Source organism: Schistocerca cancellata, chromosome 6 (genome assembly GCF_023864275.1).
Source record: "Schistocerca cancellata isolate TAMUIC-IGC-003103 chromosome 6, iqSchCanc2.1, whole genome shotgun sequence".
NCBI classification, from domain to species: Eukaryota; Metazoa; Arthropoda; class Insecta; order Orthoptera; family Acrididae; genus Schistocerca; species Schistocerca cancellata.
This window is the reverse complement of record NC_064631.1, coordinates 255,703,881-255,718,941: the sequence shown is the minus strand read 5'-3', so window position 1 is coordinate 255,718,941 and position 15,061 is coordinate 255,703,881. Positions and strand designations below refer to the sequence as shown.

The 15,061-nt window shown below is 42.8% G+C and overlaps 1 pseudogene; it reads left to right on the top strand.

Annotated features, from left to right (window-relative positions):
- Positions 1–238: 238 nt before the first annotated feature.
- On the top strand, positions 239–356 carry LOC126089755 (5S ribosomal RNA; annotated as a pseudogene).
- Positions 357–15,061: the final 14,705 nt, after the last annotated feature.

Here is a 15,061-nt window from a genome sequence, read left to right as displayed (position 1 = left end):
TCACCGTATCTGTCTCCTCTATATAAGTACATTTTTATAAATATGGTTGTGGGACCCCAGCTGTTCAGTATAAAACGTGGAATCGAACACCTTCAGCAGTCTGAATTTCCAGTTGTCATTTTATTTGAGCAACCAGTTTCAGTGCCTGGCGATGCTCAAAGGAGGATCACTGTATCAAAAATCTGCGGATACGTCACTGAACGCTGTCCACCATTTTGACTGGACTGGAGGTGGGAATGCCAACGGCCTTATCGCAGTGGTAACACCGGTTCCCGTCAGATCACCAAAGTTAAGCGCTGTCGGGCTGGGCTAGCACTTGGATGGGTGACCATCCAGTCTGCCGAGCGCTGATGGCAAGCGGGCTGCACTCAGCCCTTGTGAGGCAAACTGAGGAGCTACTTGATTGAGAAGTAGCGGCTCCAGTCTCAGAAACTGACATACGGCCGGGAGAGCGGTGTGCTGACCACATGCCCCTCCGTATCCGCATCCAGTGACGCCTCTGGGTTGATGATGACACGGCGGCCGGTCGGTACCTTTGGGCCTTCATGGCCTGTGCGGGATGAGTTCAGTTTCGTTTACTTTTAGAGGTGGGAATCTTCCCACACATTGGTCAGGGGGCGTGAAGATGGGGCAATGGAGTGCTGGAAATGGTTATTCAAATAAAATAACAACCGGAAATTTAAACGGCTGAGCGTGTGATTCGACATTTCTTAGATCTGTCCCCAATCGAGCACATATGGAACATCATCGGGCGACAAACTCCAGCGTCATCCACAATCAGCAATAATCGATCCTGTATTGATCGTACAAACTGTCATTCGGTGTCTGTGCTTGCAGGATTCAACATTGTGACAGCCACACCGGTTATTAATGTACCAGAATTTTACATTAATGGCTGATCTGGCACTTACGCTGACGTTTGATTTAAATGATAATCTTTTAAATATGGTACATAGGCGAATGCATTCCAGATATTCCATTACTCTTCACTAATTATTTTTTGGTATTGTGATTTTTTCCGCCAGTGTACGATGATACGGAATATTTTGGCAAGTATTCGAAGTACACGGTTAGAAGAATGGGGGTGAACATTTTGAGCGCTTCAGATCGTACAAATTTTGAGTGGAAATGTTAAGAAGCGATTTGCAAAGGCACGAGTACGTAACATCGGTGTTACGAAAGACGAATGAAAGACTTAGGGCTGACTGCACCAACGTCGATTTAAAAGTTATGCGCGGTTAAGTCGGCATTTCACCGTGGGCAACGCAAAATTTGACTGCACCAACCTTGGTTGAAGTTAAACGAGGGAGCCGATCATAGTTAAAGTTGACCGATGTCAGAGACTCTTTTACCTTGAACTGGTCACGGTTAGAATAAAGTAAATACGTATCTTATTAAGGCTGCGGCGCATTTTGATATTTTAGGTGGCATATAAGATGAAAAAATATCCTGATCATGTAAATCATCGCCACATCCCTGTTTGTGTACTTTTGAAAAATGGTTCAAATGGCTCTAAGCACTTTCGTACTTAACATCTGAGGTCATCAGTCCTCTAGACTTAGAACTACTTAGACCTAACGACATCACACACATCCATGCCCGAGGCAGGATTCGAAACTGCGACAGTAGCAGCAGCGTGGTTCCGGACTGAAGCGCCTAGTACCGCTCGGCCACAGCGCCCTACTACTTTTGAAAAGCAGTAGTCCTTTCGAAGATTACAGGGGGAGGACGTTTGAGGAGAGATTTCTTCGTTCGCAAGAAAGAGTTTGGTGGTTATTAGGTGAAATAAACGAGGGACTGGAATTTCATACTTATGGAAATAACGCTGTCTCGCCCATGATCAGACTTCTAGTAACACTAAGGGAATACCCAACTGATGCATTTATTATAGTTATTGGTGACGGTGCAGAGAGACATCAGTGATGTATCGGGGATCGTAGCAGCAATGTCTCCAAAATACATAAAGCTCCCATCTAGGGAAGAATTACACTCAGTGATAGATGGTTTCAGCGTGCTGAATGGACTCCTGGAGTAATTGATAACAGTGAAAAAAGAATTGTTCAAATGGCTCTGAGCACTATGGGACTTAACTTCTGAGGTCATCAGTCCCCTAGAACTTAGAACTACTTAAACCTAACTAACCTAAGGACATCACACACATCCATGCCAGAGGCAAGATTCGAACCTGCGACCGTAGCGGTCGCGCGGTTCCAGACTGTAGCGCATAGAACCACTCGGCCACACCGGCCGGCGATAACAGTGGATTTCAGTGCTGCGGCACAATAATGATCTATGAAAAGCGCGTCTTTCTGATACAATTTTCCATCGTTGAATGCCGAATAATGACATTTGTAGAAATGGTCTTTACACAGTGTCTACCGATTCTGAGATACGGCTCCCGTGTTGTAATTGTTAGCGCCATGAAGTCTGATGTGATAGGTAGCAGGTTTGCGTCCAACTTCTTCCTCTTTTTCACCTGTTGTTTTACTAAAAGATTCTGGGCCTTCCTTCTCAATTTAATAGAAGTATTACATGCAACAGTCTATGTTATTATAAATAATGTCACTCTTGTTGCAAAATCCAACGTCTAGAATGCTAACCCAATGGCCAGAAATTTTAACGTAACTATCAGTCTGTGTCAGAAAGTGAACACCAGTTATACACTGGAAGTTTTTGTTATTATAGACCTTCGTGTATATATATATATATACCCATTTTTTGGTTTTATTGACTGCCTCAAGTTTGTGTCTTGTCTTGTCGGTAAACATCTTTTGCATTGATGATGAGCAGCTTCGAAAGAACGTCCTCTTCCATTCAATGAAATCACTAAACGAATCTCTATCTATAAGAGGAAGTGCGTTACTTGAGAGTGATTGTAGTCAACGGGGTATCGAGAATCAAACTGACAATAGACACTATACTTTAACTATATTCAATTTAATACCGAAACTGGGATGAAGATGCAACTGAATTAACAAATAACTTCTATTAGTATGTACTTTAGATCGTTGTACAGCATTATTCGTTGTTAAAGCCAACGACGAGTCAACAGTCATCTTAACACCACATCCGTTGGGTCTTTTTTCTGTTTTTTTCTTTTTGCATTTAAAATTTTCTCGTTAGAGTTGACCAGCTCTAAAGGGAGATCAGTTTCCAATTTTGAGAAATTAGGCCTCATTTTCTTGCTCTCCATAGTGCAGTACCAATACCCACGTTATGATAACACACTGAAAAGCGCGCGTAAGTACCACAGGCAGTGATTATCATTATGTTTGAATGTATAATGGGCACTTTGCTTTGTAGTTCACGGCGGTCAAATTACCGGTTAGCTGAATGCGTTTTGCTAACCGGCTTTTAACGTTGGTGCAGCGAAGAGACAACTTAAACGCGATTAAGCTGTAACTGTGATCATGAGAGCCTCGATTTACTTGCTTTTTTTGCACAGGGGCCGTTAGATTTGACGGAATTGTTCTGGTAAAATATAGTGCATCTGTAAAGCAAACCCCGCACAAGATGCTTGTGCGATCGATCCTATTTTTCCAGTGTTTTGGGTCTTTATCAAGAAGGCATGACAGCAGACATCGAACTAATTCGGAGGCGCTTTGCTAGGATCGTCGACAGGTCAGTATGGGTCATACGAAAGTGTGACAGAAGTACTCGGGGAACTTAACACAATAGAGACTGTGTCCGAGTACCACTCGTGTACTGGCATAGCCAGTGCATGAGTGATACTCGGATGTCGTCAGGAAGTGGTTAAATGGGATTAAACATTAAGAAAATCCCATTTCCTTAAGCTGTCACCAGATTCAAGCACGGCACACCACGACCAACGAAGTAAATGCTGTCAGTGAAGTGAAACATTGTGCTTCATATATTCCAAAATTTTAGAGGGTGATTAAGCATTTTAAATCATGACAGCGGCACGTATCCTCCACTTTGTCACCTGGGAATAGAATGAAACCGTTCAAAGCCCAATAAACGCACGTAAAATAACCGCTTTTGTGGTCTTCTTAAGATTCATACTAATCAGATGTAGAAGCACAACAAGCTCAAGATTATCTTAATAGAAAGGATGGAAAAAAGACTACGTAGTGATGAAACACTGTGGTATAAATGTATAACCTTTATTTCAAGAAAATCGGGTGATCATAATCTTGTCACCATTGTATTTCTTCTACAAGGGCGTTGAGAATAAGAAAGATTCGGGCCCGCAGAAAAGCAGAATGAGTCAGTTTTCCCTGTCTCAGTATACGAATGAAACAGGGAAAAAAACCACTCCGTCTACAGGCCACAAGTGGCCCATCGGTACCATCCGACCGCCGTGTCATCCTGAGAGGAGGAAGCGGATAAGAGAGGCGTGGTGTCAGCACACCGCTCTCCCGGTCGTTATGATGATATTCTTGACCGAAGCCGCTACTATTCGGTCGAGTAGCTCCTCAATTGGCATCACGAGGCTGAGTGCACTCCAATGAAATAGGAAAGAAAATCATTTCTGTTGGTAGGATGTACCTCCCATTATAAACGACACAGTGGCTTGCGGACTATAGGTAGGGTATTTGTCTGTTATACTGACAAATAAAAGGGCCGAGTAAAGGGGAATGAAACAAGCAAATAATACTAATATACACTGGTCCGGGTACGGTTGTTTGGGGGAGGAGACCAGACAGCGAGGTCATCGGTCTCATCGGATTAGGAAAGGACGGGGAAGGATGTTGGCCGCGCCCTTTCAAAGGAACCATCCCGGTATTAGTCTGGTGCGATTTAGGGAAACCACGGAAGACCTAAATCAGCACGGAAAACCTAAATCAGGATGGCCGGACGTGGAATTGAACCGTCGTCCTCTCGAATGCGAGACCAGTGTATTAGCCACTGCGCCACCTCACTCGGTCATTGGTCCGGAAACCAATCGTTTCACCGATATGGCGTATTACGACTGAGCGCAGATAAACCCGAAAACAGAGTCTCTGAGGATCAAAATTGCAGATATGCACTTGAGAATGATCACATTAAAACAGATGTTCCACATGGCCACCACATGTGTGAAAGATGAAAGATGGCTTCAGCATGTCTTGTCGATGCCGGTGCAAGTTCAGAGGTTCGAAGTGTGTTCCGTATGCGTTGAAAGCCACCCACAAACGCTTTTCCGGAGTTAGTTAACGCTGTCAACAGGACTGGAATACATCGAAGCTTTTAAACAGGTCCATAAACAAAAATAAAACCAACAGGTACGAGTGGGAAACCATAGCGTTGGCGAGCCACGACTAATACACTTGTTGTCTAAACGCTGTTTACCAGTAAAATCGACGAAGGGCAGGTTATCACTTCGTAATTGACACCTCGTTTGTGGTGTTTTGAAATAAATGTAGCCTTAGATATTAACAGTGTTGTGACATTGGCTCCTCAGTACTTTTGCATGAGGTCCTGTTGGGGAAATCACTGGCTTCCGGACATATCGACGGCCGGAGTGGCCGAATGGTTCTAGGCGCTACAGTCTGGAACCGCGCGACCGCTACGGTCGCAGGTTCGAATCCTGCCTCGGGCATGGATGTGTGTGATATCCTTAGGTTCGATAGGTTTAATTAGTTCTAAGTTCTAGGGGACTGATGGCCTCAGCAGTTAAGTCCCTTAGTGCTCAGAGCCATTTGAACCACACATATGTCTGTTAGCATTATTTACTTGTTTTATTGCCCGGTACCCGCCCCTTTCGTTTGATCCTTTAATTCGCTCGCAATAGCAAGGGAGAGGGGGGGGTGCTATTTTGTGCTCACCTTTCGAAGATATTATAATCTAGACAGCTACTTTATATTTCAAAAGTTAAAAAAAAAATTATTGTTTTTATGATTTGTACTGCCAGATTCCATGCATGTTTGTAATTTTTCAGTTAAATTTAACCCAAAAATTTAAGTCTTAGTAGTAAATGTAACTTTCCCCAATGAATGTCATATTCAATATTTTCAGGTCCAGGACGTTACTTATGCATGAATGTCTATTTAAATAGTATGTTGTTACTGAAACTCAACGACAATTAACGAATTTTGCACTCCTGTTTTTTAAAGTAATCTTGAAGTAAAGTAGCCGGCCGGGGTGGGCGAGCAGTTCTAGGCGCTACAGCCTGGAACCGCGCGGCCGCTACGGTCGCAGGTTCGAATCCTGCCTCGGGTATGGGTGTGGGTGATGTCCTTATGTTAGTTAGGTTTACGTAGTTCTAAGTTCTAGGGGACTGATGACCTCAGAAATTAAGTCCCATAGTGCTCAGAGCCATTTGAACCATTTTTCTGAAATAAAGTAACCCTCCGTCGGCAGTATAGGTTACTGAAAGTTTAAGGTTCAGGACCTTACTTACACAACAATAACGCCTTAAAAAGTATGATTTTAGTGTAAGTCAACAGCAATCAATCAATTTTTTAAAAATATTTTGTGGGGGAATAAACAGCCCCGTACCCACTGACAATGCATATTATGGAAAATACGTTGGTACTGGTAGGACTAACAGTCAAATACCCTGCATCCACAAATGTAGAGACACAGCTAACCAGATGTGACAGAGCGACTCTAGAAATGTGTAGCTGCATCTTAACATAGCTCTAGTATGTATTACATTCTGAGTAAATGCAGAAAGAGCAATATAGTTCCAGACATTTCTTGTCCAGGAAATTCAAAATGCAGCGCTGTCTCTAGTCATTTCCGGCGCTAGACGTATTTCTGCCGACGACTTCATCACTTGCTGACGACATGCCAGGCATTTCTTGAGGCGCTCGAGCCGCGACTCCGCGAAAAGTGTCGCTTCTTTGGCGGGCCCTGATTCACTAAGAAAACGTGACCTTTTTTGGCGAACGGTGACGGCATTCCGCAGTCAGCGGTGGGCGGTAAAAACGCGGCCCGCGCCTGCGCCCGCGGCGCCACGTGTCCGCGCACGTGGCGCCGCGCCGTGATTCACGCGCCCCCAAAAGCTGCGTCGGCAGGCGGACGTGCGGCAGCCGCCGGCTCCGCCCTGCCCGCTACCTCAGCCGTGATCCAGGCGCACGCCGAGGCACGCCCTCTCATTCGTTGCTCCACATTTCCAAAGACAGCTGTTGCTGTGCGTGTTGTTGTTGTGTTCCTCAGTTCGAAGGCTGGTTGTATGCAACTCACCATGCTATTCTATTCTGCAGCAGTTGCTCTTCGCTGAATAACCATCCCAACCTACGTTCATTTGAACCAGCTTATTGTTTTCAAGCTACAGCCTTCCGCTATAAATTTTAGCCCCAAGGCTTCCTTGCATTACCGAACTGACCATTTCTTTATATCTCCGAATGTGTTGTACAGAGGGGTCCAAAAAAATGTATCCACTGTTTAAAAGTCCATAACTGGCAAGCTTGAAAGGGTACAGTACCGCCCGACATTGAAAATAGGTACAACATTCTTCGTTATTCCTGTCATAACATCATATTTTTTCTAACAATAACTCAATTTCAATTAATACAGCGAAGCCGGATACCAGTGTAGGAAAGAATGACAATTTATTTATTTAATTGATTACATGTGCACTCCCACGAAATAAATCCCTACATCCAATTTGGTGAGATCTGTGAAATGAATGAATGTATGGTCGTCTGCTAACCACAGATACTGAATGTGCAATATATGATCATCTTTGAGACGGTCCTTTGGTCTCCTTTGGTGGAACCAAAGAGATGAAACTTACCTGAGCTTTGAGCGCCTGAAATGAGGCTGACCAATACGGTAACATAGTGCGCCCCCACCTCGACGGAGGTGCGAGATGACCTGAAGAATGGCCATGTTTTCAGCATTCTGGCGCTGGATCTTGTGTTGGTAAGACCTGTCTTAGGTGTGGTCCGTAAAGACAAAAGAGTGGACAGAATGGTATGCATGTGGAATACTTAAGAGTAGTTTGGAATAATAATTTCTCTATTTCAGGAACTTTTGTGGGGAGAATTAAATGTCAGGCAGGTAATATTAAGGGGATCGTAGTAATCTTCGGAAGTGACCAACGGTCACAATGAAACCACGTGTAGCAATAAGTTGAAATACTTCCGAGTGCTTAAGTTAAGCTGAATTACTAGCGTGTGTACTATAAGTTGGAAATATTTAAGAAATGGCGTGTGCAGGACTTGAAATTAGAGACGAGTACTTTGTGAGTCTTAATCTGTGTATGAGACAAAGTATAAAGAGAAGTGCTCGTCCATGGTATGAATTGAGGACTCGCCTGTGTGATGAATATGTTCTTAATATTACTTTGCGCGTTATGTTTCCGTGTGACGCTTGATTCAAAGTATAATACTCTGAGAGAGACGCAAGGTGAGTCAGCCGTCTATCCAGTAACGCCACTTGGCTTGCATTGGACAGGAAGACGTGCATATATCCTCCAGAGTTCATAGTAGGAAAAAAAAGTTACGAAGTTGGGCAGTGTCGTGTGAAACTGGGATAAATACTAATTGAAGTCGGAAAGCTGAAAGTGATGTGATTATAGTGTTGTGACTATTCATTGTATTGTATGTTGCCAGTGAGATGTATTTAATGAAATTTAAGTATGTGTGGTTGGCATTGGAGAGTAACAAGATAGTTTCAGAGGCAGTGGGTTATGCATGTTTCTTTTTGTACCACTCGGTCTGGAGGAAATTTTCGTGATGATGGGTGTGAGAGTCGAAGTGTGATATATAGCAAAAGATCCACCATCCTATCCAGAAAAAGCACTGTAGCGTTAAATAATTACGAGACCATAAGATAGAGAATCACCATTGTAAAGCCATGCCCACTGGGCGGAATTTCTCATGTTTTATTGTTGTAGGTTATAGAATTTGTGTGTTTAGGTTATAGAATTTATCGGAATAAATAAGATAGTGAAAAGAAAAAGATTGGTGACCTTTTCCTTCGAATAGTATGTTGTTATGATGCCCAGGATTTATAATGTGTGCGCCATTCATATTCAGTGCGATGGCCACGTGTTGATCAAAGCCGTTAAATAAGAAAGAAAATAGTCAGATGTGTGTATCCGTATCCGTTGCGTGATGTTCAAACAGGAGAATAATTTGTAACTTAATTGTGAGTACTCGAGCTCATGTTACTTGATAAATAAGAATGAATCCACTCGCTTGGCAGACCACTCATCTTGCAGGCCTGACTGCTTGATGCCACAGTATGAGCAAGGTATGTGGGTGACGGAGTTGTCTCATCTTTGGTAGTGTAATAGTTTGCAGTTCCGGCAAGAAGTGCTACTTCTCACGATTACTACATGCAATGAATGAGGACGACCCAGATCATATGATGGAGTACTGCGAGTGGTTTACTAACATGGTGCGCAACGATGATGAGTTTGCAGAGATGATTGTGTGGTCTGATGAGGCACAGTTCGAACTCAATGGTACAATTGCATCTACTGGGCCGCCGAAAATCCGAACGTCCATATAGACAAAGCCGTGATTTTGCCAGGAGTAAATGTGTGGTGTGGGTTGTCTTACCGGGGTTTGAATGGGTAATTCTTCTTTCACGGCACAGTTACCGGTGAGGTGTACCTTCAGAAGCTTCAGACATCCATTTTACCTGCCATCCGAGACTTGCACGGAGACGGAAGAGTTTACTTTCAACAAGATGGAACCCCAGCCCACTACCAAAATCGTTTTAGGGCGTATCTCGACGAAAATCTACCAGGAAGATGGATAGGCCGTAGAGGTGCTGTGGAGTATTCACCGCGTTCCCAAGACCTAATTCCTCTGGACTTTTACCTGTGGGGAACACTAAAAGATGTCGTTTATCGACAAAAGCCACACACATTGGATGAACTTCGAGAATCCATCGTACATTCATGTGCAAATATCCAAATGAACACGTTGTAGTCAGTAGTTCGTGCTGCAGTTCGGCGGCATCGTTTGTGTGTGGATGTTAATGGTGACCATTTCGAACACCTACAGTGATATCTTTAAGTTGGACTTTAAGCTACACTTTCACCAAAAATTAGACAACTCCGTCAATTAGTTTGCAAGTTATGGAAACTACAAGCAAATGCGTCTTGTGAGAGAAACAGGCGTTTTCCGATAGCTGTAACGGCAGAACAAAATAAACCCTCAGGACTCACGTTTTCTTCTAATATCTCACCGTTCACGTTTCACTTCCCTTCTAGGCTTCAGATACCGAGCGAGGTGGCGCAGTGGTTAGCACACTGCACTCGCATTCGGGAGGACGACCGTTCAATCCCGTCTCCGGCCATCCTGATTTAGGTTTTCCGTGATTTCCCTAAATCGCTTCAGGCAAATGCCGGGATGGTTCCTGTGAAAGGGCACGGCCGATTTCCTTCCCCATCCTTCTCTCACCCGAGCTTGCGCTCCGTCTCTAATGACCTCGTTGTCGACGGGACGTTCAACTCTAATCTCCTCCTTAGGCTTCAGAAAACTTCCTAAAACTCAAATCTGTATTCGACGTTAACAAATTTATAATTTTCAGAAATGGTTTTCTTGCTATTGTCAGCCAACAGTTCAGATGCTCTTTTCGTAGGCCACCATCAGTTATTAGACAGCCCAATTAGCAAAGCTTATGTAGACTACTTTTACAGTCTTATTTCCTAATGTAGCGATATCTGATTCAATTCGACAACATTCGATTGCACTTGCTTCACTTTTATTTAGAGACATCTTGCAACCCCTTTTCATGATTCCATCCATTACGTTCAACCTGTATTCCAAGTTAGTGTCATAGTGTCATAGGCGAAGCTAAAGGTTTTTATTTCTTCTCACTGAACTTTCATTCCCATTCTAAATTTTTCCTTGCTTTCTTTCACTGTTTCCCCAACGTACAGATTTGATAACATCGGGGTAGGCTATAGCCCTGTCTCACTAACTTCTGAACTACTGCTTCCCTTTCAAGTTCTTCGGCTCTTTATAATTGAAGCCTAGTTTATACGCAAATTGTAGATACCCTTCCGCTCCCTATATTTTTCCCCTGTTACCGTAAGTATTTCAAAGACAGTATCCTAATAAACATCGATTAAATAAGTCTCTAAATCTAATATGGCTGTAAGCGTACGTCTTCTTTTCTGTAACGTATTTCGTAAATCAATTATCGTTGATCGCAAGACTTCACGTGTTCTTCCGTTACTCCGGAACCAAAACTGAACTTCCTCAGCCAGTTTATCCATTATTGTGTAAATAGTTTGCCTCAGCGTTTTTCGGTCATGACTTATTAAATATTCGAATCATACCTTGAGCTGTTACTTTCATATACACCCAACGAATCGCCGATTTTTCTAATCTTTTCACTATTGCCTCAACAAAAGTAAAAGATGGATAATGGAGTATAGTTGAATTAAATCAGGGCATGCTGAAGGAGTCAGGAAATGACACTCTAAGACTAGTAAACACCGTTTTGCTACTCGTGTAGCGGAAGTAGAGAGGACACAAAATACAGACTGACAGCAGTAAGAAAAACATTTCTGAAAGAGAGAAATTTTTCTAATAGAAATTTAAGTGTTAGGAAATCTTTTCTCTGGGTACTTGCCTGGAGTGCAGCCTTGTATGGAATTGAAACGTGGGCGATAAACAGATGAGACACGAAGAGAATAGAAGCCTTTGAATTGTGGTGTTATAGAAGAATGCTGAAGATTAAAAGGGTAGATTGAGTAACTACGGAAGACGTACTGAACCGCGCCGGTAGAAACAAGATATGTTTGGCACAATCTGGCTAAAATGAGGAAAAGTTTGGCATATACGTCCTGAGGCGTCAAAGAGTTCAAAAATGGCTCTGAGCACTATGGGACTTAACTTTTGAGGTCATCAGTGTCCTAGAACTTAGAACTACTTAAACCTAACTAACCTAAGGACATCACACACATCCATGTCCGAGGCAGGATTCGAACCTGCGTCCGTAGCGCTCACGCGGTTCCAGACTGTAGTGCCTAGAACCGCTCGGCCACTCCAGCCGGCGTGTCAAAGAGTCTTCAATTTGATAACGGGGGGAAGTTTGGGGACTATTATTGTAGACGGATACCAAGGAATGAATACAATAATCGGGTTCGCCAAGATGCAGCTTTCAATAGTTACACAGAGATGATGACTTGCACAGGATACAATAACATGGAGAGCTGTCTGAAATCAGACTGAACACCGCCGCCGCCACCACTGCCATCACCTCCACAACAACAACAACAACAACAACCGAAACATCCCAACAGCATGTACTCTTGTGTGTAATAAACACTATCCTAGTTCGATGCACTTTTTAAGCGTTTTCGACAAAACGAGCTTCGAAGTTTTATGAGCCTGTTGAATAGTATACGAGAACTCTAGCTGTGGATCAGTAGCGTTAGCGTAGTCAATTAAGGCGGGGACTAGAAATCTGTATTTTTTTGAAAGGTCCCTGTTGTGCGATGCTGTCTCAGTAACGGTGTGGAATTAGATTTTTATACGCTGTGTAAGTATTTAAACCTATATTTATACAAGTGGCATGTACACGTGGAAACGGATGACCAAAGCCCGTTGGCTCATTCCATGGAGACGCTCGTGAAGACACCCTGGGTCGTGAGTGCAGCCTGTGACTGATATCGCCGCCGCTTCTGCCAGAGTATCTGGGGTGATTCGTTGCTTGCACGATGGAGGGAGAATTAATGTCACCATTTTGGTCAGTAGCTATCTCCTCTCAATTTAAGTACTGAAATCAATTCCATAACGAATTCATGAATCTGATAGTTAAAAATCTTTACAATGAGGTTTCTTCAAAGCCCACTCAGGCACTAATCAGTTTTAATGTTACCTGCCTCATTTATTTCATAAATACTTTATCTTGCAGTGTTTTATTTGTTTCCGCGCATACAACGACTCGTAAATTAGCATATCAAGACGTTGGTTGGAGTTTCATCCCATGTGCCTCTGAGTTCACATAGTAAATGGGGGCTTCTCGGCCGCATATTGTGTTACTGTTCCGGAATATGTTACGTCGAAGTGTGCGGTGTGTTCCTGGAGGGGCCGCCCGTTGTGACCGAGCGGTTCTAGGCACTTCAGTCTGAAACTGCGCGACCGCAACGGTCGCGGGTTCGAATCCTACCTCGGACACGGACGTGTGTTGTGTCCTTAGGTTAGTTAGGTTTAAGTAGTTCTAAGTTCTAGGGGACTGATGACCTCAGAAGTTAAGTCCCATAGTGCTCACAGCCGTTTGAACCATTTTTTGTTCCTGGAGAGGAAATCTGTAGCAAATTCAAGATTTTGCCTACCACGAGGTGACTAGTGAGCCCCAAATTCTTTGCATTATCAGGCGAGAAGCGAGATTGGAATGCCTTCTCATAAGAAGTTATGGTTATTTGAGTCAGCTTCAAAGTATTTTTATTTTGTTAAATACAGGAAATCGTGGCATTCTTGGCGATTATTTGAACAGTGCGAAAGAGTTTAAAACCCCACTTATTGTATTATGTGTACATTGTGTACCGTGTAATTTCTATTGTTGATTCGATTTGTTTAACACACAGCCTAAGTGGAAACAGTTGTGAGTTTTGGTTAGACATTTCCATTGTTCCTGTAAACTTTGTCCTGGGGCCAAAAATTTGCGAGATGTGATAAACACGTATGTCTTCAGTTCAAGTATTTCACGTATGAATTTTTATCCTTGCGAGTAACACACATTTTCTTGTTGTTTCTGACGTGCCACCTATGTTTGCAGCTTCGTCTGCCTTTTTTTAAAAGCAGACCTGTCTGAAACTATTAAGTCTAGAGACCTAGGACGATTTGCACTAGAAAATGGGATATTTTTTGTAACTACGTGGTGAGGACCAACTAACTCCATTGCGGGATTACTGCTTACACGGCACAGCACAGCGCAGCTTACTTTCAACTTTAAGTTCCGGTACGTAGCGCACTGAAAGCAACGTTACAAGTAATGGCCAATTGTCCGCTGACTGTATAGGGCTCCTGGAATTTTTAAAGCTTGATTGGTACAGAACAATAGAGCGGACAGTCGGGGTGTCATTAACTCAGTCACAAACATTGCCCGTGTGTGCAATTTTGTTTAGTTCCGTTGCCTTTAAATATTCATTTATTCAGATGTATATTCATTATAGTGAGATGTGTCTTCTGTATAGCAAGATGTGTATTCATCGTAAGTCCCCGTTGCTTTTGTACATTCGAAATTAATAACTTGTCCTTAAATAACCAATCTACATAATCTTTCAACTGTATTCGTGTTATAGGTTTTTTCTCCGTGATATTCAATCCAGAACTATAAAACTGTTCGTTGGTGACGATGTTGTGTAAGTAAAGTATTGTCCTTGGACGATGTATGAACTAACGGAAAGTCTTGGACAAAATTTCCATTTAGTGCAATGACTCGCAGCTCTCTTCAGATGTGGATAAATGTAAGACAGGGATTACAACAAAGAGAAAGAAGCAAATAGTAGTACAACATCTTGAGCACGCCACATTGTGTAAGTATTTACGGTAATTCCAAGAAGCTATATGAGATCTGTCGATTACGTAAAATTAGTATTAGGCAAGTCCATTGGCTTCCGACGCTCACTCAATCTGTTAATGTCGTGAATTCAATTTTGTCAGAGTTGCGTTCTATATACATCATTGTTTTCTTAATTCTCCTCCAGAGACTTGTATTGGTACAACGAATCATGTTTCTCCCGAAAGAAATAATAATAAAAATAGATCAGTGTGATACATTCATGTTGAGCTACAATTAAGATATGTAACAGACAGTCAAATAAGAGGGTATGTTGGAAAGAAATGCCTCCTAATTGGCCTTGGAGACTAAGGCATTCCGGTCGAATTATTACGTCCGGTTTTGCGTTCAACTGAGCTTTGCTGGGCAGGGACAGGTTACGAACTATTTTAATTGTTGTACAGTGAATGTGTTGAATTTCAGTGTTAAATATCACGGTAACTAGCGGCAGTAGAACCAAAATAAATGTATTATTTTACAAAATTAATTCAAAATGGTTCAAGTGGCTCTAAGCACTATAGGACTTAACATCTGAGGTCATCAGTCCCCTAGACTTAGAACTACTTAAACCTCACTAACCTAAGGATATCACACACATCTATGCCCGAGGCAGGATTCGAACCTGCGACCGTAGCAGTCG